This window comes from Triturus cristatus, chromosome 5_1, assembly GCF_964204655.1.
Source record: "Triturus cristatus chromosome 5_1, aTriCri1.1, whole genome shotgun sequence".
NCBI lineage: Eukaryota > Metazoa > Chordata > Amphibia > Caudata > Salamandridae > Triturus > Triturus cristatus.
In genome coordinates, this window is record NC_140587.1 from 986,457,936 (window position 1) to 986,483,636 (window position 25,701).

Consider the following 25,701-nt stretch of genomic DNA (forward strand, 5'->3'; position numbering starts at 1 on the left):
GGGCACTCCACATATCCCTACAAATTCAGTCATATGTCTGGGTATCAAGATAAATGTGAATCTAGCCATTGAGGAACAGATCAACCTGGTTAGGTCCTCTTGTGTTTACCATTTGAGGACCTTTAAGAAAATCAGGAAAATCTTTTCCAGGGAGGCAAGTATAGCTGTCAAGCTGGCCGTGATAATGTCCAGGCTGGATTATGCCAATGCCATCTATTGAAGGCTCCCTGTTAATCAAACTAATAGGTTACAGCTGATCCAAAATCAAGCGGCTAGGCTAGTCTTTTTAGCAACCGAGACACTGTCACACTAAGCCATTAATGAAGCAGCTACATTGGCTTCCTGTGACTCAGCGGTCCATGTTTAAAACTGGGTGCATGGTTTTTTAACGCACTTCACGAAACGGGCCCCAAATTTATATCCACAAAGATATCAAGATACTTACCCAAACGGAATCTCAGATCAGCCACTATGAATATGCTGACTATTCCTAGATTCAAGCGAAAGAGAATGGGTGGCTCTCGCTTTTCGGTACTTGGCCCCACACTTTGGAATTCCTTGCCAATAGAAATCAGATTAACACCTGAGTATGCCAGTTATAGGAAAAAACTGAAAACATGGTTATTCACTCTAGCTTATTGATAGAGCCCTGTAGGACAGCTCTCCCACTCCTCACAGCGCCAATAGACTGTTGGTATACGAGCGCTTAATACATTCCCTAAACATAAACATAGAGCAGTTAAAAAAACAATATAAAAATAAAATAATGTAAGAACCATCTTCAGATTGGAATTGAATTCTGTTTCTGGAACAGATAAAGAGAATGATTTGTGGCTTCAGGTGGGTGAGTCTCTACCAGGCAGTTTGGAAAAACAGACCGTCTTACCCTTTTAAGAAATAATTGGGATGAAAAACATATCACTTATAAGCAGGAGCTATGAAAACATTTAAGCACCAGGCAAAAAAATGGAGATGAAAGTAGAAACGAAACCAAGGTAGCAGATAGTAACAAATATGCGAATGACACAGGAATGCAAAAAGAAGACAGAATGGTGTGTTTCAAATTGACTGTATGTGGTTAGAGCGTAAACTAGTAGAAAAATGAGCTATAGAAAACTTTAATTGGGTTAGAAAAAGAGTAAGGGCCTCATTTAGGGGGTCATTATGACTCCAGTAAGAGTGGCTTCTGCGGTCCTTTTGGAGGCGGTTGGACTGCCGCGGTCTCGTCGGAATCGGTCGGTCTGGTCGCCGGATTACGATGCATGCCTTGTGCACTCTAATTGGCCACTGACCGACTGCTGACTTCGACATCCGTTCTCTGACTGCTGAGATGGCGGTCGGAGAAAAAACAGCAGCCATAGGGCAGTGCAGGGATCTCTGACCGCCATCCAGATTACGATATGGGTTTAAGACGACCCGACCGTGGTGGTCCGACCTACTGCATCGAGTCATCGGAACTGAAGGTTTTGGGGTGCATACTCACCCAGTTCCTCTTCTCCCCAGCAGTCTCTACTGTGAATCCCTTTCTTCAGGTCCCCCCTAAACCTGAGCAACCAATGTCTATGACCCTCTGCAGCAAGAATCCAGGTATGTCCTCCTGCGGTATGTTTCGCCATTGACTGGACTGTGCACATTATGCCACACTCCAGTAATGGGTACATGCAGCCAAGGCATATCTCCACATATATCATACATATATTCAAAATTCACATGTTTTCTGTGATTTTGTACTCATTTGCAGTGAGTAGATGAGACCACCGCGGTAGCAGCAGTTGCATCACAATATGGCTGGAGGAACTTTTCCGGCCTCAGTGGTCTGAAACAGATCGCGTCCACGGCAGTCAGGCGGTCGGTCCGACCAGCATCGTAATGAACCCCTAAGTGTTTGAAGGAACAAACAAACCACCATAAATCCGCTGTCCTTTTCCTCCACACACACGATTTCCCTGCTTCATTTAGAGTAGGGCACCCCAGGGTTCCAACAGTGAAACCTCAGCTGTCTCTACCAAGGGAAACCCATTACAGGTGGGTTGATCAGCACAGGGCATAACAGCTTTGGACGGCTTGTTCTGTTTTGGGCAGACCTTCTGATGATGATTTTTTCTGTTCACAATTGACATGAAAACATAGTGGTTGCATAAAAAAAAAATACATTGAGCCCCACACACTTGAAGAAAGATGCTTGGAGTTGGAGACATTGCTCTTTAGGTCTTGCCTGCGACAGGTCATGCTAGTGCCTGTGCTCTCGCTTGCAAGAGATATTGTGTACAACAAGGGGGCTTGGAGCCCGCTCATTGCTTACCATTTGTGGGCTTCATTGGCACTCTTTTTTGCTGCCTCGCAATTGGCCAGCGCATGCTGGCTTCCCTTGTCAAAAACACTCCCATGATTAAAAACACAATAGAATTACGTGCGAGTATTCTCATGTCTGTATTGCTCCCCACTCCACCCGCCATAAGAAATAAAAACTCTCTGCCATGGCCAGCATTTGCTGCATCACAGCTATTTTCTTCCTGTCTCATTGGCCATTTCTAGGGCAAAACCGGTCTTGGTTTGCTTGTGTTCCGGTTCAGGGAAAACTTGGCTTGGCAGTGCGGGCTGAGCCGTTCCAATTGGAGCAGGCTCAAAACTGATTTACATGTAGCTCGGTGTAAACGTAGGTGGCACGGTGTGCAAAATAACGTTGGACTGGAATGCTGTCTTAGCAGTTACCAGTGGCTGAGATTAATTCAAGCATTCCATCCATCACTTTTTATATACGTATCTATGTTACCTTAAATGGGATGGGTATACCCAGATGTGGGTCCTGTGCATACTGTGTCGCTGGAACCAAGCTAACCCAGCTAATGAGCCCAGAACAAGGGCGAAACCAGTTCAGGGTTGCTTGTGTTCAGGGAGAAAGTAGCTTGGCAGTTCGGGCTGGACTGCTCCCATTGGAGCAGGGTCAAGACTGATTTGCATATAGCAGGGTCTAAACTGAGGTGGCATCGTGTGCAAAATAACAATGGACTGGGATGCGGCCCTAGTAATTAACAGTGGGTGAAATTAATTCAAGCATTCAATCCATCACTTATTGTATACTTGGGTATATGGGGCCACCTCCACCATTGGGTAAACATAATTTACATCGCATTTGATACATCGCATGCCATTACAACATGGTTGTTACAACAACTGCGTTGTTAAATTGCAAACCATTACAGCGCAAGTAGTTACAACGACTTGCTGTAGGGGGCAGAAGGTGTTGGATTTAAAATCCAACACCTTCCTTACTGTTGTACAGACTGGATTTGGAATAGTAAATTATACTATTCCAACATCCAGCGCCCCCTACAGCAAGTGGTTGTAACGACTTGCGTTGTAATGGTATGCGATGAAACAACGCGGCCGATGTAACGACTGCGTTGTAATGGAATGTGATTTATCGCATGCGTTGTAATGTGGCCTATTCCCACCACTGTCCCTGTTTTCAAAAAGGGAATAGAGAGAGCTCACACTGTAATAGGCCCATTTCTCTGTTCGACTCTATGGTCAAGGTGGTTGGACGAATCCTGTTAGATAGACTATTCACCTGGGCTGCAGAGAACAACATTCTGTCTCTATAGAGCAATGTCTGAACCTTTTCCTGATGGTGAACAAGTACACGGTTGCCCCCTTTGGTACTGTTTTCTTGGCCTTCCTCGACCTCTCTTCCGCATTTGACTGAGTGAATAGAAGCAGGATGTGGCAGAACCAGCTCTTCTTGGGGGTGGACAAGGAAATAGTCCTTTTCCTATGGGACTTCCATCTAGATACCAGGTTGCCTGTACGTTACTCTGGAAGCATGAAGGCCTCACGCTTGTTCCATATCAGGAGAGGGTTGTATCCTGGCCCCATTTCTATTCAATATATACATCAATGGTCTAGAGAAGAGAGACCAGGACAGATTTTCCACAGGCAGGTCGGCCTGGTCTTCCTGTCCTGCTGTATGCAGACGACGCCGTCCTGATGGCCAGAACGGAAAGGGGGCCACAATGTTAATTAATTCCTTTGTTCTGTTTATGGGGAGCAGGATCTTGTGGTTAACAACTCTAAATCGTTTATCATGCAAATAGGGGCCCGCCCGAGTAGGCCATACATTTTTATGGAGGGTCAACTACTGTCCGAAGAACGAGTGTTTTCTCTTATTAAGGAGTGCTATTGGACAAGAAAGTGAAATGGAGGCCCCAACTCACTTGAAGAGAAACGACTTCTCCAGAGAGATGGCAGCCATATTTATTTTCACAACTAGATTGGGGAAAAGACCTGTGGGAGCCCTATTAAATCTATATAGCGCCAAGTGTCTCTCCAAGGGATTATATGGCAGTGAAACCTGGGGATATACTAACACAGAGAACCTTCAAATTGTGGAAAAAAAGTTTTTGAGACGGTTCCCATCGGTTCCTCAAGGCACCCCTTCGTTCAAAAAACATGAGGAACTTGGCATGAAATACATAACTGATTTGATAGCGATACACCCTGTCTCATTATGGTTAAAAATGTGGGCAGGCAAGGGGACAACATTAAACAAACTCATCCTAAACGACTGTCTGGCCCTTGACCACGCCGCACGAATTTCATGGTGTAAGTATATTGAAGACTCCTTAAGAGGCGTGGGGAGACGTGATCCTTTTACTAACCTGGACCGGATAACCAAGAGTGATCTGAACTCCATGGAGCAGAGGGCTAGGGCAAGGGAAGAGAGGGAGATCCTAAAGCCTAATGTATGCCTTTTTATCATGTTAAAAACTACCAAGACGGCGGAGCCTTACTTACTAGGACTCATAAATTTGCATGACAGATTCCTGCTCACGAGGTTCCGGTTTGACCTTTTCCACCTCCTTCTTGCTCATCTTAGGAGCTGTACCGGGCCAAACCTTGTTGCCCTGTGGCTGCGATGGTCAATCTCCACAGGACATGATTCATTTTATGATCTTTTGTAGCATTTATGAAACACCTAGAAAGTCTTTTATAATTCCAATTTTGAAGAGAGCTAATTTTACGCAAGTACACCCTGCTTTTATTTATCTACAAATGTTGAGAGGCAGCACTGTGTTCTATGTACTCAAATTTTTTAAATCTGCTATCAGACTTAGATCCAGTTGCGACGAACCAGCCTGTTTCCCCTAACTGTACCCCTTGCAAAGCCCATGGTGTCTTGTTTTTACTGATGTATGACTTTTGTGAAATGTAGCCAGTGGTCCGCTTGTATTTCCATTGGCACAAACTATTTTAATCCACCGGCTGTGCTGGGTGTGGTTCGTTTTTATTTTATTTTCAACAGATTTATTATTAGATTTGATATCTATTGTGTGCTTTTATGGTTTTAACACTTGAAACCGAATAAAGATTATTGATTGAGAGTATACTTGAGTATCATTTTCTTTCAAAGCATTAGCTAAAGGTACTATAAAAATCGCAAATGGGGAGAGTGAAAGGGGACATATCAGCCTGGTACCTCTGATTATCATTACAGGTCCAGGGTGTCTTCTGCTCAGAACTAACAAAGCTTTAGACCCATGACATACACTGGCTACTAGTCTGATGAGTGGGATGTAGAATCCCATTGTCTCCAAATCTATAAACAGAAACTTATAGCTCACCAGGTCACCAAGTCAAACACTTTCTCGGCATCTATAAATAATACTGTTGCTGGGGTCTTGGTCACTGTTGAGTAATCAATAGCTTTGATTAAAAATGTGTCTTTGAATATAATTGATGGGCAGGAATAAACCAATTTTGGTCTCTGTTATTCAGTTTTGGGATTACCACTGCCAGTCTCAATGTAATATTTTAAAACATTTTATAATCAGTGTTTAGCAGTGTTGTTAGGTGATACGAGTTTCCATCTTCTAAATATTTATCTTTTTTAGACAAATATGCCGAAATTCCTTTTTTGAAAGGGGGAAAGATTTTGCCTCCCTTTAGTATATCAATAAACAGTTTTGTTCCAGGTGTTTTAAGCTGTTCAATTAAGTATTGAAAACACTCTATCGCAAACCCATCTTCTTGACAACCTTACATTTAGAAAGGGATTTAACTTCTTTCACCAGTTCCTCGTGTTTACTGGGCATATAGGGTTGGATGCTACCTTGGCCGTAAGAGAGGGTAATCAGATTCTGTTGAGGAAGCTTGTTATATATTTGCTGTAGGATTTAATCTTTTTTTAGATTGCATGAAAATGCTCTATCCAGACTGATTCAGTTTGTTGTTTGTCCTCTGATCTTGCAATTTCAAACTGAATTCCCCCTCTTTGTACAACTTCTGGCTAAACGTTTAGGCATTAAGAATTTCTTTGGGGACATTGATGTGGTGAAGTGTTGTGGGGATTGTCCCTAATGCCTACAAGGACCCTCTTGGGACTGCAAGTTCCAACGTGCAGCATGCCTAGAGGCGCAGCTGTAGTCTGTCATCCTGAGGGGGTAGGGCCCCCTTCAACCAACGAGCTAAAAGTGCTGCTGACAACCCACTACTCAGGACATGCCTGTGGTGAAAAGTTGGGCGGCCTGACCCCCACTGCCTACAAGGACCCTCTTGGGCCGTAAGTTCCACCTTGCACCGTGCCCGGAGACGTGGCTGCAGTCTGTGTCATACCGAGTGGGCGGGCCCCTTCAACCAACATGCTCAAAGTGCTGCTAACAACCTGCATTGCGGGGACGAGGCAGGGCAGGTCCACCCCCCTATGCCCCTCCATCCAGTAACAGAACTAGTAGACTACTTTGGGCTTAGCGGGAAGAGGCAAGTGGCCAAAGGCATCACCCACGTCCAACCAATTAGTGAGTAATCACATGTGCGTGAACCATGAATTGTGGACTATGAACTGCTGGCCATTTTGCATGGAAAATGGGGATGGCAGGATACCACCCCGGTTGCTGCAAGGAAAGAAATCCACAAATAGGGCTGTCACCAGTTACTTTGTGATACAATGTTTACCATTTGCCTCTCAACGGCTTAGGTCCTCACCAATCCAGTTGCCTCCTCCACTAGCCCTTGTCACCTCCAACCAGCATATGACACAGTAGAACCCCAAATTGCCTGGACCTAAGATGGGGAAGCAGAGGCCGGGGAATATGGGCCCAAAACGGGGGCAAACACAACCCTGGAGGGGTTCATTCAAAGAGTGGTGGGCTTGATCAATAGGGAGATTGACTTGGTCAAGCTACGCAGTTCCTTATCACCTGTACCACCAGATCCACCTTCAGGCTATCACCAACAATCGCCTGCACCCTGACTATAGGGCCAGAACAACTGTCTCTCACCAAGCGCAGTGAGGCATCCAAGGAGCCGGAAGCACCAAATGGCACACCTGAGGACCATGGGGGTGCAACTGCAACTCCGACTCCTGACACCCTTGTGCCATCTCCTAAGAGTACAGCTGTATTTTTTTGCATCTTTTTTTGCATCTAAAGGCATGGGGGCGAACGCAAGAAGGAGATGGTGAACTCCAAAGCCAAGAGACAATGTCACACAACTCAGGCGGGGGTAGGAGGTGAGGGGCAGGCCATTGTGTATCCCATTGGAAGACATGCTTCTCTGTGTGACAAGCTCGAGTTAGGTGTAAAAGAGTGCTTAGAGCTCATATACCAGCAACTGGGTAAAATTGAATCAGAGATTTCTTTGTTGAGGGATGTACTACCCCCAAAACACCTAATGCCTGAACCGGGTCACCACCCCCTGGTTGGTAAGGAACAGAGTGCTCTGGTGGGCAAGGTGTGCAACTAGGTGGCCCTGAGAGTCATAGAGAAGCATTTATAACCCCAGTCAACCGGGTGTCTTAGGGCTAGGGCAAGGGTTGGTAGGACAAGCAGTGGGTGGCAATGCAGGAGGGAGCATGAGTAGGGGGGCCCACGAAGATAGACCTGTAACTTTGGGTTAGTTGGGACAGTCACATCATCACATCAAGGTTGCCCCTGAGGCCTGCACGTGTGTTGTTATATTGTCCAATGTCCCAGCTCAAGAATAAAACATTGCATTGGTTATGCGCCCAAACTGGCTTTGCATGTGATGATGCACGGCACATTTTGATGGTCAGGAGAGTTGCTTGGGTAGGACCTTTGCCCAAGCCCTATAGGGATGATTGTGGGGTTATGAATTTCAGGGACCAATCGATTGTCCGCTACTTACTTACCACTGGGGTGTGCCTAACCCAGAGAGGATCTAACATTGTTGTCCAGCCTTTAGGCTTCTTTTATCAGCACTTGAGTGAGAGGAAGGGACTAGGTTGGCAGCTCCCAAGACCTGGACAGTACAGTAGACCTCGGGGGCAGACGCTGGCACATGCGGCAATTTTCTTCCACCAAACCCGCCTTCTACTTCAGCAGAGGTTGACTGACTCCCATAAACCAGAATGACTCTATAGAACATGGGAGGGAGGGTATACATGTTATAGAAGCAACACTTTTTCCAACTAGGTTGATGTGCACCATGCAGGAGCAGAAAGGGAACCTGGGTATCATAGGCGATGCGATTGGTTCTAGTCAGCCAGACTTGAAATGCCCCTGACCCATGCAGGAGACTCGAGGAGCAACAAGTGTATGGCCCCATTGTGTCAACAAACTCCTCGTGTGCCCCAGACGCTGTTGTTAACCTGGAATATTGCGGTAATCAGGGATAAGTTAGGAGTCCCAGATTGAGGCACTTTTGTGGATAATTACGATATTTGTCTCTTCCAGGAAACAGGCGGTTGAGCAGGTGAACACGCGTGGACTTAGAAGCTACCATATCCCAGCAATTAAATCAAGTGCTGGGCACTCCTCAGGGGGCCTTTTGGTGCTGGTACGGGCAACTCTTTATAACATAGTTACGCCCCTGCACTTGGGTTCCCTGTATCGTTGTTATTGACGGGGCCTCATTTGGATACCCTCATGCTTATTAACATCTATAATACAAGTACTAGCCATAGGCTGGAATCCCAAGTATTACATCTCTTGGATAGAGTACTTGGTGAGTATTAAATACCCACCAGGTGATCATAGTGGGGGATTTTAACCTGACATTCAAGCCCTGTAGTTTGTTTAGTGATTTGACTAGAGATGAGAACCTGATGTGGGGAATTCCAGACGTAGTCCCCTCTAAAAGGTGGTTTCTATCAAGAGCAGCACTCCAGGTTGTGGATTTTGCCATTGCCCATGGAGTTAGGGCATGCAATGGGTGCTCCTCTTCTGACAAACGCCTTGCATCGAATTTTAGAAGAGGGACCTACCCGAGTGCAATCTATTACATCCTCCTAGATGTAAGAATTTTGAGTAAGCTGGATGATATGATTGTTGTGGCAAGAGGAGAGAGTTACCACAATCCACTGACACTAAGATTAAAACTCTCAATGACCCTCTCCAGAGGCGCTGAAGGAGACAAGGGCCATGGGCACCTTGTGGCTACAAACAATAGAAGGAATGTGAGATGGAATGCAGTAAGTGCCTCGCCAGAGTGAGTTAGGGCCCTGTATTCAATTTTGGTTACCCACATGGAAAGAATGTTTTTGAACTGAGAAAACAGTGACCAGATCCGGGCCGAGCATTTTATGGCTTTGACAAATGGAGGAGTGTTCTAACCAAAGAGGGTGGGGGGGTTTCTAAAGCACGAAGAGGTGGTTCAATGACCAGTATAAAAAGGCCAAGGTCATTAAAAAACAAGCATTTGCAATGCAATAGGTCTCGCATTTGCTAGCGTTTGAACTATTGACATTGTAAATACCAATGCCTTTTAGTTAGGTGTTTTAAAAACCTGCAAGTGGTGCGTAAACACGCACTTTGTACTTACAGTCGTTGCTTACGAGAAGCAACGCTGGCAGTAACTACGCCTCTTTTACTGCCAGCCATGCTTTTCGTAAGCAAGGACAATAAGTAAAAAATGTGCGTGTTTATGCAGCGATGCCGCTTTTCAGAACACATAAATAAAAGGCATTGTCATTCACAATGCCAAAAGCTCAAACTTTCGCAAATGCGAGGCCTATTGCATTAAAAATGCTTGTATTTAGTTGCCCCCTCAACCTCTCTTCCGCTCTCTCACTGTTAGAGTCTGTCATCCTACCTGACTGTCTTGCTGCCCTTCTCTATCTCTGCGTGACCCTTCTTGGTCTCCCCATGCCTTTTCGCCGGCTATATTTACCTGCTGCATTTTTCTTTCCCCTGGGTGCTTCTCTTGCTCCCCTGCTGTGCACTTCGCTTGACAACATAGCGCTCTCTGAGTCTCTGATGGTGTTTTAGTGTACGTGGCCAGCTCTTCTCTGGGCCTGTGTCAGTGTTTTCTGTGTCTTTCCTTGAGTAAGTTACGTTATTTGCAGTAAATATGAGCCTTATCTGCCTGCTCTAAATGAGAGTGCTTGGTGTACATATAGGAACACATTTCGGCGTGAGGTGACGCTGCTTGGTGTCAATATGTGAGTAGCTTGCCTACCTCCGTAGACAATGACTGTCAATGTATAGACATATTATTCAATATTTCTAACCATCTTTCTAACCATCTGTGGTGTCTTGAAAGTGGTCGGTGTAAGTGAGAGTACACTGTTTGTCAATATCCGCACATATCAAGCTGCGTGTTTGTAAACTTGACATGGGCCTATTTCCTCACTCACCTTGAAGCTGTGGCAGTACTCAGTGTAAATAAGAACATATATATTTAGCTGCCTCCTGTGACCGGCATATTTCAGCCTGCTCTCTCGAGATGCCTGTGTCTGTTGTAAATGTTTGTAATGACCCTATTTATTTGTAACTTGAAGGATGTTTTGTCTCTCCCTCTGAGTCTGTGACAGCACTCGTATAGATGTGTGGATGTTTTGACCATCTCTCTGAGGTTGTGGTGGTATTTGGTGTAGCGATGAGAATCTCCTGGCACTTGCCTGCGGCCATACTAACCTAAATGCGCCTCAAGGGAAGCAGAGTCTAGTCCCGGCTCACACTTGGATGAAAAACCACCCTGGCACTGATTAAGACTGAGGTGGAGTTTTGTATATATATGAATATTTTGGCATGTTATCTGAGGCTGTGGCAGTATCTGTACAGATTTGTGAATATTTATGGGCGCTCTGGCAGCCACATTGTGTGTAAATAATACATTTCTGCCCCTCCGAGGATGTACCAGTGCATGTGTAGATAATATACGTCTGCTGCTCTCTGGTGCTGTGACGTGCTTTCTATGAATGGGAAAATATGTCGGCTGGTGTCTGGGATAATTATGGACAAACGTCGGCATGCTATTTGGCGGTGTTTGTAATCACAACTCGAGCATATTTTGGACTGCTCTGGGTGGGTGTTTGTTAATGTGTGCCTGTTTCGGCTCTCACAGGCTGCTACGTTTCTGGTTTAGAGTCGACAAGGCTGAGGCGGTGCTCAGATACACCTGTGTACTTTTCGGGCCCCTCGGAGGCAGTTGCAAAAGTTTTGCCGCTGTGAGGGCGCGCGGTTGAAATATCTGTGTATTTCGCGCTTGGAGGCTCTGACAGTATGTTGAAAGTATGTGCATATTTCAGCCCGTCAGCCGTGGGATGTAACCTTATTAGTTATGAGTGCACGCTGCCCGGTCTCTGAGGCTGTGGTGAAGTTGAGGACAGGGTTGCATGCCCGTCCCTGCACGCCCGGCTGCTGCCCCGGGCTCCGGAATGCCGCTAACTGGATCTTTTCTGCATCTCTATAAATATTTCAGCTTACTGCGCACAGGAAGTTTTCCATTAAGCTGGCGCTAAAACCCCAAATACAAATACCAGACAAGCTGTCCCCATTTAGAAAAAATTATAGTGCTTACCAACTAATGAAGGAGACCGTGTAACGCCGCAAGTAAAAATCCCGTCCTGATGGGCGGTCCCAAAAGGAGACAGGGCGGTAACAAGGCGGGACTAAGAAGCCTCTTTATCAATCGAAAGCCAGCATTTACCATGGACGATGACGCCAGCCAATGAAAAATACGGGCGGGGCTTCCACAGCACTTCCACATCTGTCCCCACTACAATATGCCTCGCAGAAAGAGCAGCGCATGGCTGCAACGCTAGGCGAGACCTAAAAAGGGGACACACAAACTAGTAGGGGACGCAGGGTGACCTACTGGGCTACTGTGAGAGCAGCCAAATTAAAATGGGATGAGGGTATGTGGCTGGACCGATTGGATGCTGAAGTCAGTAATGACCAAAAAAAGTTCTGGATTTTAGTCCGCAGGAGTGAAGACAACCTGGGCAAACCTGCTGAAACTTCCATCCTCCCGAGTGTGTGGGTTGCCCATTTTGGGAAATTGTATGCCCCTGGTGTGGATTTGAGAGCCAATTGGAAGGTGGGGATGTGTAGAGAAGATTAAACCATATACAATACCCAGTATTTTTTTCCTTGGAGGAGACGCAGAGTGAAGTGGCCTCCTTTAAGTCGGTGAGAGCCCCAGGGCTTGACAAAATCCCGGCTCATGTTTTTAATTCCTAGCCAAGGGTATGGGTGCCCTATATTAATGTGCTCTTTAATGACATTGCAGTGAAGGGGGTAATCCCCCCTTCTTGGAAGGGGGCAGAAATCATGCCGATTTTTAAAAAGGGGGACCCCAGTGCACCTGCCAACTACCGTCCCATTAGCTTCCTAGATAACCTCTAAAAAATATACTGTAAATAGTTGCTAGAGTGGTTATTAAAGTAGTATGATAAGAATAAAATCCTCACCAGCATCTAGTCAGGTGTTAGGAAGAAGGTTAGTGTTGTGGACCAGGTCTTTTGGTTTCTCTTGACCAAATTGCAGGTGGTGAATCTGGCCAAGTTTTACCTTTATGTGACATTCATTGATTTTTCGTGGCGCTTTTGACCTGGTCCCTAGGTAGAAGCTCTGGGAAGTTCTACAGGAACTAGGTACCAGACCCGATCTTTTTCATCTGATTAGACTGTTGTATTAGGGGAACTTTGTGAAAGTAGGTGTGGGGTGAAAGGAGAGCTAACTGATGCCTTCCCTGTTAGATGTGCAGCAGGGATGTGTCCTCGCACCAACCCTCTTCCTCCTTTAAATCAACAACTGTACTACCTATCTAATGGGATGTGTGAACATGTCCCCTTCCTTGGCGGGGGTAAAAATACTAGCAGACCTTTTTACAGACGACACGTTGTTGTTGTCCAAAACTAGGAGGGGTCTGCAGAACTTGGTAGATAGATTTAACTAGTTTTTTCAGAGATTTTAGCCTTGATTAACACCACTAAGACCAAATACATGGTGTATTCCAAGAAAGGTAGTACAAAAAGAGCCATTAAGGTTGGTGCAAAGGCACTGGTAAGGGTGCAGGAGTTACCTGGGCATCAAGCTAGATGAGACAGGATCATGGAACCTGCAGGTTTTCAAAACTACTCTTATTGTGAAACAACGGGTGGGTGCCATACAAAAATTTGCAAAATAGCAGCTTTGTCGCCTGCCCACAAAGCAGTAGAAATTTACAAGGCGCAAGCCAGGGGGGCAGCATTTTATGAGGCAGAATTATGGGGTTATTCCAACACTTGTTCCCAGTGCACAGCAGAAAATAACTTTTTAGGCGCCTGTTCGGCCTAGGGAAGGGTATGCCACTGGTTCCCTCCGCTTAGATCTAGGAATCCATGAGTTAAAGACAGTGCTTTTGTTAAAACCTTTGTTGTATTGGATTTGAGTGTGGAGTACCGAATTGTGCCACCTCAAGATGGGTTTAAGGAGTGTTATTTCGGCCAATGGGGCAGGTGGAAAAGGTTGGTTCAGGGTGCTCAAGAAAACCTGGCTTGACGTGGGATTACGAAAATTCTGGAGTGAGCCCCAGGCCATTTAGGGAGGGGATGCTGTTGCAGTAGAGAAGATGGTGGAGGAGAAGCCAGTCACTTCAGAGATCACAGTGTATCTGTAGGGAGCTAGACAAGTGCTTTCCTTCACCATAAGTCTGTGTGTGAAGGCGAGGAATTCCTCAATTTTATATGCTGGGCATAAGCCCTATACATACAAATTAGATATGGGTGTTTACCCGTAGCAGCCTTTACTGTAAAGTGGAGGCAGGTAAATCAGGAATCGGATTGTTATCCATGCTTCCAAACTTCCTGCGAAAGTGACAAGCATGTGCTGTTATTTTGTCCCTTCTATGCAAAACCAAGGTCCAAATGGATTGTCCCCATATGCAGATCTCCCTGTTTATTGACGAGAGGAGAGGCATATATAATATGCGAAAGTGACACTGCCTCAATTGTGGAGATGACTGTCTCCACATTTTTTATTGTTCCAGCCCCTTGATTGATTTCACAGACCTTTAACAATATTTTTTGCTGTTCTTATGTGTGTTTTCATCTTGTTTTAAAAGTTTCTAACAGATGTATTTTCGCAGAGTATGAAATAATGTTTTGAAATATCAATAAACTATATGATACGAAGAATTTCTTTCTCAAATAGATAACTCTGCAGCTGTTCTTTAGCAGTCCCGCTTTCTAAATAATTCTGACTTTGGACGGATTGATGGAGGTCCATTTATATTTGATAAAATGCACCTGAAAGTGCCTGATATTTCATTTTCTCCAACTTGGTTTTAACTTAACCTAAAAGGCAATAACCTCTTCGTTCACCGATGCTTTATAAGCCTCCCAAATATTGTTTAAAGAAGTAGAGCCATTATCCTCAATGAAAAATAGCTGAGATCTATTACCCATCTCCTCCACGGAGTTGCTGTTGGAAATCAAAACTTTGTCATTAAACCATTCTTGTGAGGGTCCAGTAATAGTTTGGAAGGCTATCTCCATGTAAATTGCAGTATGATCTGAGAATCAGTTTGGGATAAATAAGGATGTAGTGTTTGTGATAAAAAATATAGGGCCATATGGATCAAAAAAGAGTTTTGCGATTCTCAAATTGTGATTTTTAGCAAATCACATTTAGAGCATCACAAAATGCAATGCATGTAGGATTCGCAAAAATGTTTGCGAATCCTACATATTCCTTATTTGCGAATTGCAAATTGAGATTCAAAAATAAGGAATACCTTCCCATTCATTCCTATGAGCTAGGAGGCCTATAGGAATGCATGGGAAGACATTCTCAATTTGCGATTACCAATTAGAGAATCGCAAATTGAGAATACAATTTCAAAGATGCAAGGGTGCCAAAAGGACACCCTGTTGCACCACTGAAATATGCATGTGTGCACATTTTGAGCACATACATGCCCTAAGGTCATGTATGTGCAACATATGGCACTTTTAAAAAAATCAAAAAAGTGCTTTTTTAAAGAAAATCGCAAATTACCACCAACATGAAGTTGGTGGAAATTTGCAACTCCTTAAGGCCAAATAGTAAATGTCTGGTGCTTACAGAATTGCATTCAAGGAATCGCAATTTGCAATTCCTTAATTATGCAATTCTCTATTTTGCGATGGCCTTTTGGGATGATACATCCCAAAAGGCTTTTTCCAATTCGCAAACGGGCCGATTCTAAGAATCTGCCTGTTTGCAAACGGGAAAAAGGCTTGATGCATATGGCCCCATGGTCTATTTGAGAGGCAGGTTGATAACAGTTTGAAAAGAAAGAGTATTGCTTTTCTAGAGGATTCACTGCCAGCCAGGAGTCCATTAGGACGAGCTCCCTCTTTAGTGATGATACAGCTGTAGGCAATCTAGGCTTTCGTTGGGTACTTTTTGGACTGACTTATATCTGCATTTAACGGCTAGGGAAAACTAAAATCAGTCCCAATTAATATAGTCTTTGGGAATTCCACCAGACAGTGTACTAAATCAAATGTACTTTTCGCATCATTCAGAATGGGACCTTAGAACAAAACTATGGTAAACAAAGACTTGATTTGTATTTCAGCAGATGCCCACCTCCCGAAGTCATCAGAAGCTGCTTTAACTAAGCTTTTGCATTGTAGATAATTGCCTCCCCTTGTGTGTGGCTGAGGCATAGGGGGAAATGGTGCCCAGTTAAGCAATTCTTCTCTTTGTTTCGTAATGTGTGTGTCCTGCAAAAATACCTGTGATGTGTGTGGATGAGCTAGCTAAACTAGGATCACTTTCCTTTTCTTTGGGTTATTTAATCTATTGACAATCATAAAGATAACATGTAACTTCACACTAGACGTAGGGTTCGTTCCACGTGCACGCAAAGAAGCTGTCCACTTGGTCTACCAAGTGGACTTGGAATAGTCGATTACTGCAGGAAATATTCTTGTTTACTCCTCCCTGTCTACCTTCCTTGGTAGCCTGAGCACCTCTCCCTTCATCCACACATCCCTTTGCCCTGCGTGTGCCCTGGTGAATTCCCCACCCCCTCTCTACCAGGGTGCCCTACCACTATTCCTCCCATGGTGCACTGGCTGCATCTGCTGTGTCGCTGAGCTGGCTTCCCGGATCCATCCCCACACAATGAATGATATCTTCACCCTTCTTTGCCGAATGCCTAAATTCCTGTTAACTTCTAACCACAGCTACCATTACTCATCTTGCATTTTAAGATCCAACAAACAAATGCAAATTGATTACATTCACAGAAAATCATCTAACACTGAATGTTTCCCCACTCTTTGCTGAATTACAATTAAATGTTGCTGAGCTGTGTCAGTGTCTTTGAATATCTTAAATGTGCCTTTCACAATGATTTTAGGTCTGGCTGGTTGTAGTAACTTAGCCGGAATCCTTTTGACTTTGAAAGGTGGGATTGACTGCCAGGGGACCCTCTGGCATGTTGAAGTTTCAACTGTCATGTTTGGGAATTCTTAAAAACCAAGGTAATTGGAGATTTTGAATGATTTCTTGTCCCAGGGAGCTGAGTGCTTGATGGTACAATGTCCTGGTATTGTGCGTCATTGCTTGCAACTCCTGAGTTGATATCCACCAGAATGCGTTTGAGGTGCTGAGGATGTGGCAGGGACACCCCTATCTTTGCAATGAGACTAATCTGTGGGCCTGTTGGGGAGATGGTTTTCTCCATGCCATATGTTTCCATTACAATACATTATTTGATTTTCTCAGAGGTACAGCCAAGCCCTCTCTTTCCACTCAATATTTTTTGAGTTTTGTTCTTTTGGTGTAACCTGAGCCCTTTCGAAGAGGCAGTAGTCTGTGTTTGGCCTTGGGCATTGGTGCAAGACAATCCTGTTTCTGATAGATACAAGAGCTTCCTTGGTTTTTCCTTGTTATGTTACTACCCCCAGCATCAAATATTTCCTGCTGTGGAAGCCTTCGAAGAGTGGGATGCCCGCCACCTCTCCACAACCTAACAGGAGTGCTGTCTCAGCCAGGCTCCCTGCTCCCTAGGCAGCCCAAACTGGATTCTAATGGTGGCAGTGTGTGGACGGGCCTTCTGATGTCTTGAACATAGCCTGCATGTGGATACCTTGTATCTCTGGTAGCTTCAGGTTGCGGTGGTGGTGTGTCAACTTCAGCGCCCACCTGAAGACATTTTCTGAAGCCTAGGGAGATCTCAGACTGTTACTGAGGGAGGCAACGTTTTTTCATACTGCTGGGGTTTCACTTTAATTGAGACTCCCTCTCAACTGGGGAGCGTCCAAGCGCCGTCTCAGTAGCTGTAGCCATGTTGGGTAGAGAGTGCTCCGGTCTGTGTAGTTTGTCAGGCGGCTGCTCGCATCTCGTCCAAGTTGCACTGCAAATGCATAGTTCAACATGCTTCAATGCTGAAATGCATAGACGATACCTGTATAGTACAATCTACCATTTAAAATATCATGAACTTTTCTTTTCAAGATTTATAACAAAAATGCCATTAGTGACAATTATGGTGCTTTGTTTTAAGGCTAGACACTATCTCACCAGAGACCTAATCTACAAAACCCCTCCCACATTACTTTGAGTTTATAGACAGTCAGCCAAAGTTTCCTCTGGTTAGATACTACCTTTCCTTTTCTTTAATTCCCTGAGCTGGACTCGAGTCCAGAGTTTTCATGCAGCAATAACTCATTCAATTAAATACCTCCAACATAACATAGTTTCCGAGAGTCAAAGAATGAAGGGCCTGTACCTTGAAAAGGCTGCCAACTTACATGCACATTTGTTAATTAACTTTCATTCAAACTTTCTAATTCGATGTTCTCTTCAATCAGCATTTAAAAAATCGATTCCTGATATACGAAATCTTTTCTTCTATCCCAATAAGTAAATTGAAGATTACGAGTGTTTTCAGAAACTCTTGGGTATTCCTGCACACACTGTGAGTTTTCAAAATGTCTCTGGTCTCTGGTCTTGTGGCACACCAGGAATACCAGGTGCACACATGGTGAGTTTGCAAACATTCTCTGACGTTCTTTGCACATCGCCAGTGTTCACAGTAAAGAGACACACATCTACGCATTTTCTAGTTATTACATCGTCTAACATGAGTACATTTGACCAGGAGTTTCTCTGAATTAGTGCAGGAGCTGCAGACAGATCATTTTACAAACAAGGAGCAGTGGTTAGCTCTCTTTGCTTCCAAGCTGTGCTGTCTACAGCTCATGCACTATCTCGGAAAATGTCAAAGTTAAAAGTGCGTGCTGTAGACAGCGCAGTAGCATTAATACAGGTGTCTGAGCCAGCACATGTGTCCATTATAAGCCCCTAATGTGCTTCCAAAGCTCAAAGTTCAGCTTACTGTTGAACTCTCAGACTGGTAACAGCAACAACAAGCAAGGCACGGCACACTCCTCCCCGAGGATGAGGGGGACTTAAAATCAGAACACTAATTGCATCGGGCTGTGTTCAGCAGGTTGTTGATTTTTCTCATATCAGGACAGGCCCTTTTTTGTCACCACTTTTACTTGTATTTTGAACATGAACAATGTCCGGGAGGATGAATATGGGTTTATGCACAGCTTCTCTTTCCTCCCCTACAATTTTCCATTGGCATATACCAGAAAGTGAATTTCTTTATTAGGGGAGGTAGTTCTTAGCAGTGTGCTTGTGTGAGAGCGGGGACAGCAGTGCACCTGTGTGAGTGCAGGGGAACCAATGTGCCTTTCATTGCAGTGATAGGAGTGTGCGTCTGAGTGCAATGGAAGTGGGTTTCCCGTGTGAGTACATGGTGAACAGTGTGCCTCTGTGAGGGTAAACAACGTTTACCACAAACCTTTTTCCCCGCAGGGAATTACAATGCGGTTGTTACAACGACCGCATTTTAATTCCACATACCATTACTCCGCAAGTCGGAACAACGACTTGCGGGGTGGGGGGGGGGGGGGAGAAGGTGTTGGATTTAAAATCCAACACCTTCCCTAAAGTCCACACAGACTGGAGTTGGAGTAGTAAATTAGACTATTCCAACATCCAACGCCCCCCCTCTGCAAGTCATTTTTACGACTTGCGGGGGAATGGTATGCGGAATTACAACGCGGTGGTTGTAACGACAGCGTTGTAATTCCCTGTGGGGAAAAAGACTGCGAGATAACAAAGCATATTCCTCTGTGAGTGCTGGGTGAGCGGTGTGCCTGTGTTCATTTCAGATGAATGGTGTGCCTGTGTGTGCGCAAAGTGAATGGAGTGCCCATGTGAGTGCACGCTGAGCAGTGTTATGTGAGTGGTGTGCCCATGTGAATGCAAGGGGAGTGGTGTGCTGGTGTGAGTGCAGGGGAATGGTCTGCCCAGGCGAGAGCAGGGGGGATCAGTGGGACCAAATGAGAGCAGGCGAAGTGGTGTGCCTATGTGAGCCTATGTGTCTGTGTGAGTGCATAGAGACAGGGTTGCTTATGAGACTGCAAGGGATGTGGATTGCTCGTGTTAGTGCTTGGGGAGCAAGCTGCCTTTGTGGGTGCTTGACAAGTGGTGCACCCAGATAAGTGCTTGATGAGTGGTGTGCCAGTGTTAGTGCTGGGGAAGCAGTGTGCACATGTGAGTGCAGCAGTAGAAGTGTTTCCATTTGGGTCCGGAGTCAGAGGGGTGCCCTTGGGAGTGCACGGTGACAGACGTGCTTGTGCGAGGGCTGGTATGAGTTGTGCCTGTTTGAATGCAGAATGAGTGTTGTGCAGGGTAAATGGTGTGCCCATGGGAGGGCACGGTAAGAGTTGTGTCTTCTGATGGCCATAGTGTAGACATTAAAGCCAGCCCTAGTCACATCCCAGAAAGTCATCTCCCCTTATTGTCATGTAATTTTTCTGGGTCCCTGACCCAGATGGCATCTTACCTTACGTGCTGCTTCCACTTTATTGGACTCATGATCTGTCGGCGCACTATCACAAGCATCGCTCTCCTTGCTCAACACAGTGCCGCTTCTCCTTCAGTTGTTTCTTAGGGCCTCCCGTATAAATTCTTCAATATCTCAATCGCAACAGGTAGAGAGGATAACAGACAATCCTCTTAGGAGTTTCTTCAAAGCTGCCGTGCTTTGAACCAGAAAGCAGCATGTCCTGAGCATTGTAGTGCACTGAGGCGCCCTGACCGAGGGAGTGGCGCTCCTTTAATAAACTACAAATGCACATCCTACTTCTCCCTAGTGTCTGGAGGAGAGTCGACTTAAAGGGTGCTTGTTAGAAGTCATTCAATAAATAATGATGCAACTGGGGTGAGAAGGTAGAGAACTCAATGGTGCTGGCAGGCAGTGCCAACAGTGGAATGTGCTCCATATAAAAACGCATAAAAAAGCATAACCGTGCATATTTTTTAAAAATGATCTTCTACTTTTAGATTTTCTCAGCATGCGAGAAAACGGCTATTGGTGACATCCAGCTCCAGCACAAGGGTGTCCCATAGCGTCATCACTACATGCGTACAACTGCAGTACTACATATATGTACAATGCAACCAGTATATATTGCCCTTTATAGGAAAGATGAGGCTAACTTCCAACTTTTTTCCAGGATTGTATTTATTAAAAATGAATCCTTTTTACAGAAAGTACACATGTTGGTTATTATCAGCATATTTCCAGCATCAAGCTATGCAGCAACAGTATGTCTCTAGTATGTTACTAAATGCTTTATGCAAGTGTAACTGCAGAAGGTTCCATTTAGATCACATAGGAAGTAATTAAATAAATTTCACAGACAAAGGTAAGAGGAGGCTGGACTTACCTCGCTGCAGCTCTGCATGTGGTGGTTTATCGGAGACCAAGGCCCAAAGTGCCATGGCATTTCCTCGTAGACTCAGAATGCGCAAAACGTCTCGATTCCAAGGTAAGCATTGGACAGATGAAGATGACAAGATTGAAATCAACCCTCTTTTGTTTTAAAGATTGGGTCAAAATATGTCCTGTCTCTGTTAAAATGTGTCCGCTCACTTAGATACACAAAGGGAACAAAGAATGCAAATAGTGCACCTTCAGTACCTGTTGTAGCTTTAACTTTGGTGCTGATCAGAAAAGGAGCAGATATTTCTGGGTAAATATGGTCAGAGGTTTATTGCTGAAGCTATAACATTTGATTTAAGCAGTTAGTCTTTCTTTATATGGTTTAGAGTGGATAATGTTTGCGGTGGAAGCCTCTTCCATTGAAACATTGACCACACTATACATCAAGCAGATCCCCTTTAAGGCCTTTATTTGAAGGTCCCCATTAACTCTGCGTAGAGATTCTTTGGCCAGAATTAACAATACCAGATGGTATCACCCCCTGAACTAACAGGGAATATAGAAAAAAACTCCCCAGAATGGGGCATAACTCATTATACTGGAAATTATAAATTATTGTGCCATTTTCTGCAGAGCTTCCGCAAATCAGGAGAGTTTAGCACCGATAATTACCGCCTGCTCTGAGCAGTGGTGAGTACCTGGGGAGGGGGGAGGTGAATGTCAGCGAGGATTAACAGGATCTGAGGATGGCATTTTGGGATGGGTGGGTGGTGCACTCTCTGTGGTAGTATTGTCTATAGTGCTGAAGATTGCAGGCTGGGGTTAAGCTATGCCTCTCCCTGCCACCTCTACCTACTATTAGACTTTGACAAAATTGAAATTATGCAAGTTAAATTGATGTAATTTCGAGAATTTCACGTTATGCTTGTTTTGTGAAAATCCTGAAGCTAGGCCATTACACAACTTTGCATGATTTCTTCCCCATGCATGACAAAATTATTGCATGGAGGTGCGGGAACAAGAAAAACAGCCATAACACAATTGGCTTCTATTCAGGGCAATTGGGTTTTTTAAACTATGTTATTTTTAGCACAAAATGCATCCTTGCATCACAAATTGGCGCAAGGACATATTGCGTATTAAAATACAGCGCTAAATGATGGATTCACATTTCATATATTTTTCTATAATGTTTTAGAAACTTTGTGTAATTGTGCAAAAGAAAATTACGTGAATTCTGCACACCCCTGCTCGTACTAATGGCCCGAATGCACACTACATTGGATTGTATGGCCTTTCTCACTCTTTGGTTCACTTGAATTTTCTTTGCCCCCCTGTAATTAACTGTACGATCACAGACCTGTGTGTCACGGGTTTTTGGGGGGAGCCGTCCTAGTCAAGATGTCTCTGCTGTCAAGCCCACCTCAAGAATTGTGCAAAAGCAAGTGTTGGAGCAGAAGCAGCACACTAATACTACTGTTTCTACTACTATACCTTCTACAACTGCTACTACTGCTAGTAGCAGGACTACGTCTATCAATAATAATATTAATATTAATAATCTAAGTAATAATATTACTAAGTGGATCAGAGGATGGCAGTGCCAGCATCCTGTACCTCTGTAGTTCCAAACTATACATCAAGTGCACACCGCGCTGGAACCGGATAAGCCTGGCCTGGTGGCAGCCAAACCCTATTGTCTATATACCGTGTCAACTGGGATGGAGACTGACAGTAAAATGGCAGAGCGACTCCTCTTTTGGCAAAGCTCGTGGATAAATTGGAATCTTTGAAAAAACAGACTCGGGCAGTGACGCCAACCCCAATAAAGTCGTTGGGAGTGCCCATGTGGAAAGTATGCATTGAAAATGTTCTTAAATGCAGACAATGAAGACCTAGCGGGATTTCACCAGACTACGGTAAAGTTGTTCTACACAAGAAACATGTTGCTTGATACTGTATCAGTTTTTGGAACTCTCACCACAGAAAATCTTCATTACAGAAAGTATGGCAGTTGGAAACCAGCATATATCCACAATTGACTTAATAATGGAGATACGCCTTAAGACGGACCTGTAGGAATGGAAGGCTATGAGGATGAAAGTGAGTAAAGTAACTCGGCTTGTCAGCCTCCTCCTGCATCTCACCCATCGTCGCCACATATATACCTGGTAACATTCCAGGAAACAATTACACCTGAATGCAGATCTCACCTGGTGCCTGAGCCTCGTAACTTTTGTACACTAAAGCTTGTTAAGATTGACCTGGCCGTTATGCTTTGAAGATTTAGACATGTTTCTTTACAGGTGACTGCCACCGTTTGGACTATGAAAGGACCACTGGATGGTTTTGTTTATACTGTACATTATTCTAAAGCTTGTTTTTGAGCACAAATATAGCAGCAGCAATATCACTATGGGTCCTGATGAATGCCACAACACCTCTTTCGAGGGTTACAGGGAGAGCTTGTTGACCTCCCCTAGTGATATGAGATGAGTAAGCAGGTATATTTTTTCCTTCAGTGTCCTGTTTTTTAATTTTGGCCCAGGGAAGCAATAATAAAAATATTTGTGTACCCTGTAGTCAGTTTTATCTTCACTTTTTTTTCTTTGTTTATGCTCTGCTGACCTCACCACCCTGTGCTCATTATAGGGTATTTATTATACCTCCCAAAAATCATCCGCAGAGCTCCTCCCTCTCAGTGAAGGGGTTGACATTACGGTGTGAGGAGGTTCCCAATGATGAAGCATGTCACCTACGGTGGGTGAGGAAAATCATCCTTTAAAAGGAACACTTCCATCTGAGCTCGGTCTTTCTTTATCTTTTTCATTCTCTTCTTCCTTTCATCTCTGCTTCTATTACAGACCCAGGAGTTCTTTTGTGCTTCATAGTATTATATTGAGGAGACATTTCACAGTTTTTGTCAGCTGTTGATTCTTCACTTTGCAATACTAGTTCTAACGGAGATGTCCGTTTGATACCAGAAGACTTCACCCGAGCTCAGAAATATTGCAAGCAGGCTGGAGGTGCACTGCAGTACAATGATGCCAACACCAGACTGCAGAAGGTGCTCGAGTTACTCACCACAGAGAGGAAATTAAACCTATATCAGATGAATGCGTGTTCGGCTCTGAAGAAAGAGCAACCCAGTTCATCCTGCCTTCGAGTTCTAAGATAAAAGCTGTTTTTGGAGGCCTCGCTTGTCCTGAATGGGTCTTCCTCCATCTTGGATTGTCGCTGCAGCACCAATCAATGCTGAGCCTATGTCCCTTCATCACAGAGTTTCTGGCTCTATGCACTCCTACCGGTAGGAAGCTCTGGAGTAGGCAAATGAAGTTGCTAAAAAACTTCAAACCCATTCCACCGACTGTTAGCGGTGGAAGCGAGCTACGTTGATCTTATCCCCGATGGGGTCGGGGATGGTGTAACTGCCTGCTGCCATATATTTTTCTCTGTTGAAACCCTTAATAAAAGATTTAAACCTAAAAAACTTCAAACCCAGGTATTATTATTACTACTACTTCGAATAATAATATTAATAATCATAATTAAAAACACTACCTTGATCTTTCACAATGACGTGATATTAACAGCGTCAGTGAATCCCTCTTTAGGTTATAGTAACTTTTAAAGTTGTTTTTTTGTTAAACACCTTGTCCACTAGGAGAATTGGCCGAGCGGCTAGGGTGGTCAACCTCGAATCTGGGGAACTGGGTTCGAGTCTCAGCAACGACGCTAAACATCCTGTGATTCTGGGCAAATCACTTAATATCCCCGTCCCAGACAAAAAAAAAATCAAAGTGTCCTCATGTAACGCAACTGGTGCTATGTAAAGCGCTCTGATACCTTCGGGTCAAGTTCGTGCTATATAAAACTCTGTAAAATAAAAATGATAAAACATTCTATACTTAGTATTCTCGTTCCAAATGTGCACACAGTGAGCATGCCTGAAATATGTATTTGCTACTTAGTCAAAATGCAGTATCTGTATTACATTACTCTCCTATGTTTTACTTGGCATATGTGGTATATATTTCCCCAAGGATACCTTCAGCAAAGGAAGCCCTTGCGCTCTGTATTACACTAACCCGTATCTAGTGAGTAAACATTATGACTACAAATGTCTGATTGACAGCGGCTCTAAAGAGTGCATTTGATGAAAGTGTTCTGCCTGCAGCAGACTCCTTTTATGATGTTAAGGATGTGTTTAATGAGGAGCTGTGAATGTCGCGCCTGCGAGGCAAAGGCGGGCGCGTCTAACCTTCAGAACACTAATGAGATGTCTCTTTGAGAGCGGGAGCGGCGCCTTCTGCTGACCTCATAAACGGAAGGGCTCATGAATTTCCGGCAACCTGCAGAGTTAGGTGGACTTTGCGATGAGGTACGTTTTGTAACACAGGGCTGGTGGTAACAGATTTACCTCCATTCTTGGATTATTTGAACAATCTTCAAGTAGTAGTCTGTCAAGCTAAAGAGAACATTTTTGACTTTTTCCCTTCCTAATTTATGTGGTTGCCAAATAAAAGAATGAATTGATATGGAACAGAAACATGTTTTATAATATGGAAATTATTTCTGATACTCATGCAACAGTCCAAGATTTAATGCAAAAAAATTATCATTCAAATAATGTACATTACATAGAAAATGCTACATTGATTTAAAAAAAGCATTTTTTGTTTAGGTATTATCTTATGATGAAATGTGACAGCTTTGCAGAAGTAATGCAAAGGCACACAC

The 25,701-nt window shown here is 44.2% G+C and overlaps 1 protein-coding gene and 1 pseudogene across 2 annotated transcripts in view; both read left to right on the plus strand.

Annotated features, from left to right (window-relative positions):
* Positions 1-25,701, plus strand: part of SEMA5A (semaphorin 5A) — a 1,729,347-nt gene that overhangs the window by 474,395 nt on the left and 1,229,251 nt on the right. The gene's annotated exons all lie outside the window — the stretch shown is intronic.
* LOC146832754 (vacuolar protein sorting-associated protein VTA1 homolog pseudogene) lies at positions 1,401-23,185 on the plus strand (annotated as a pseudogene).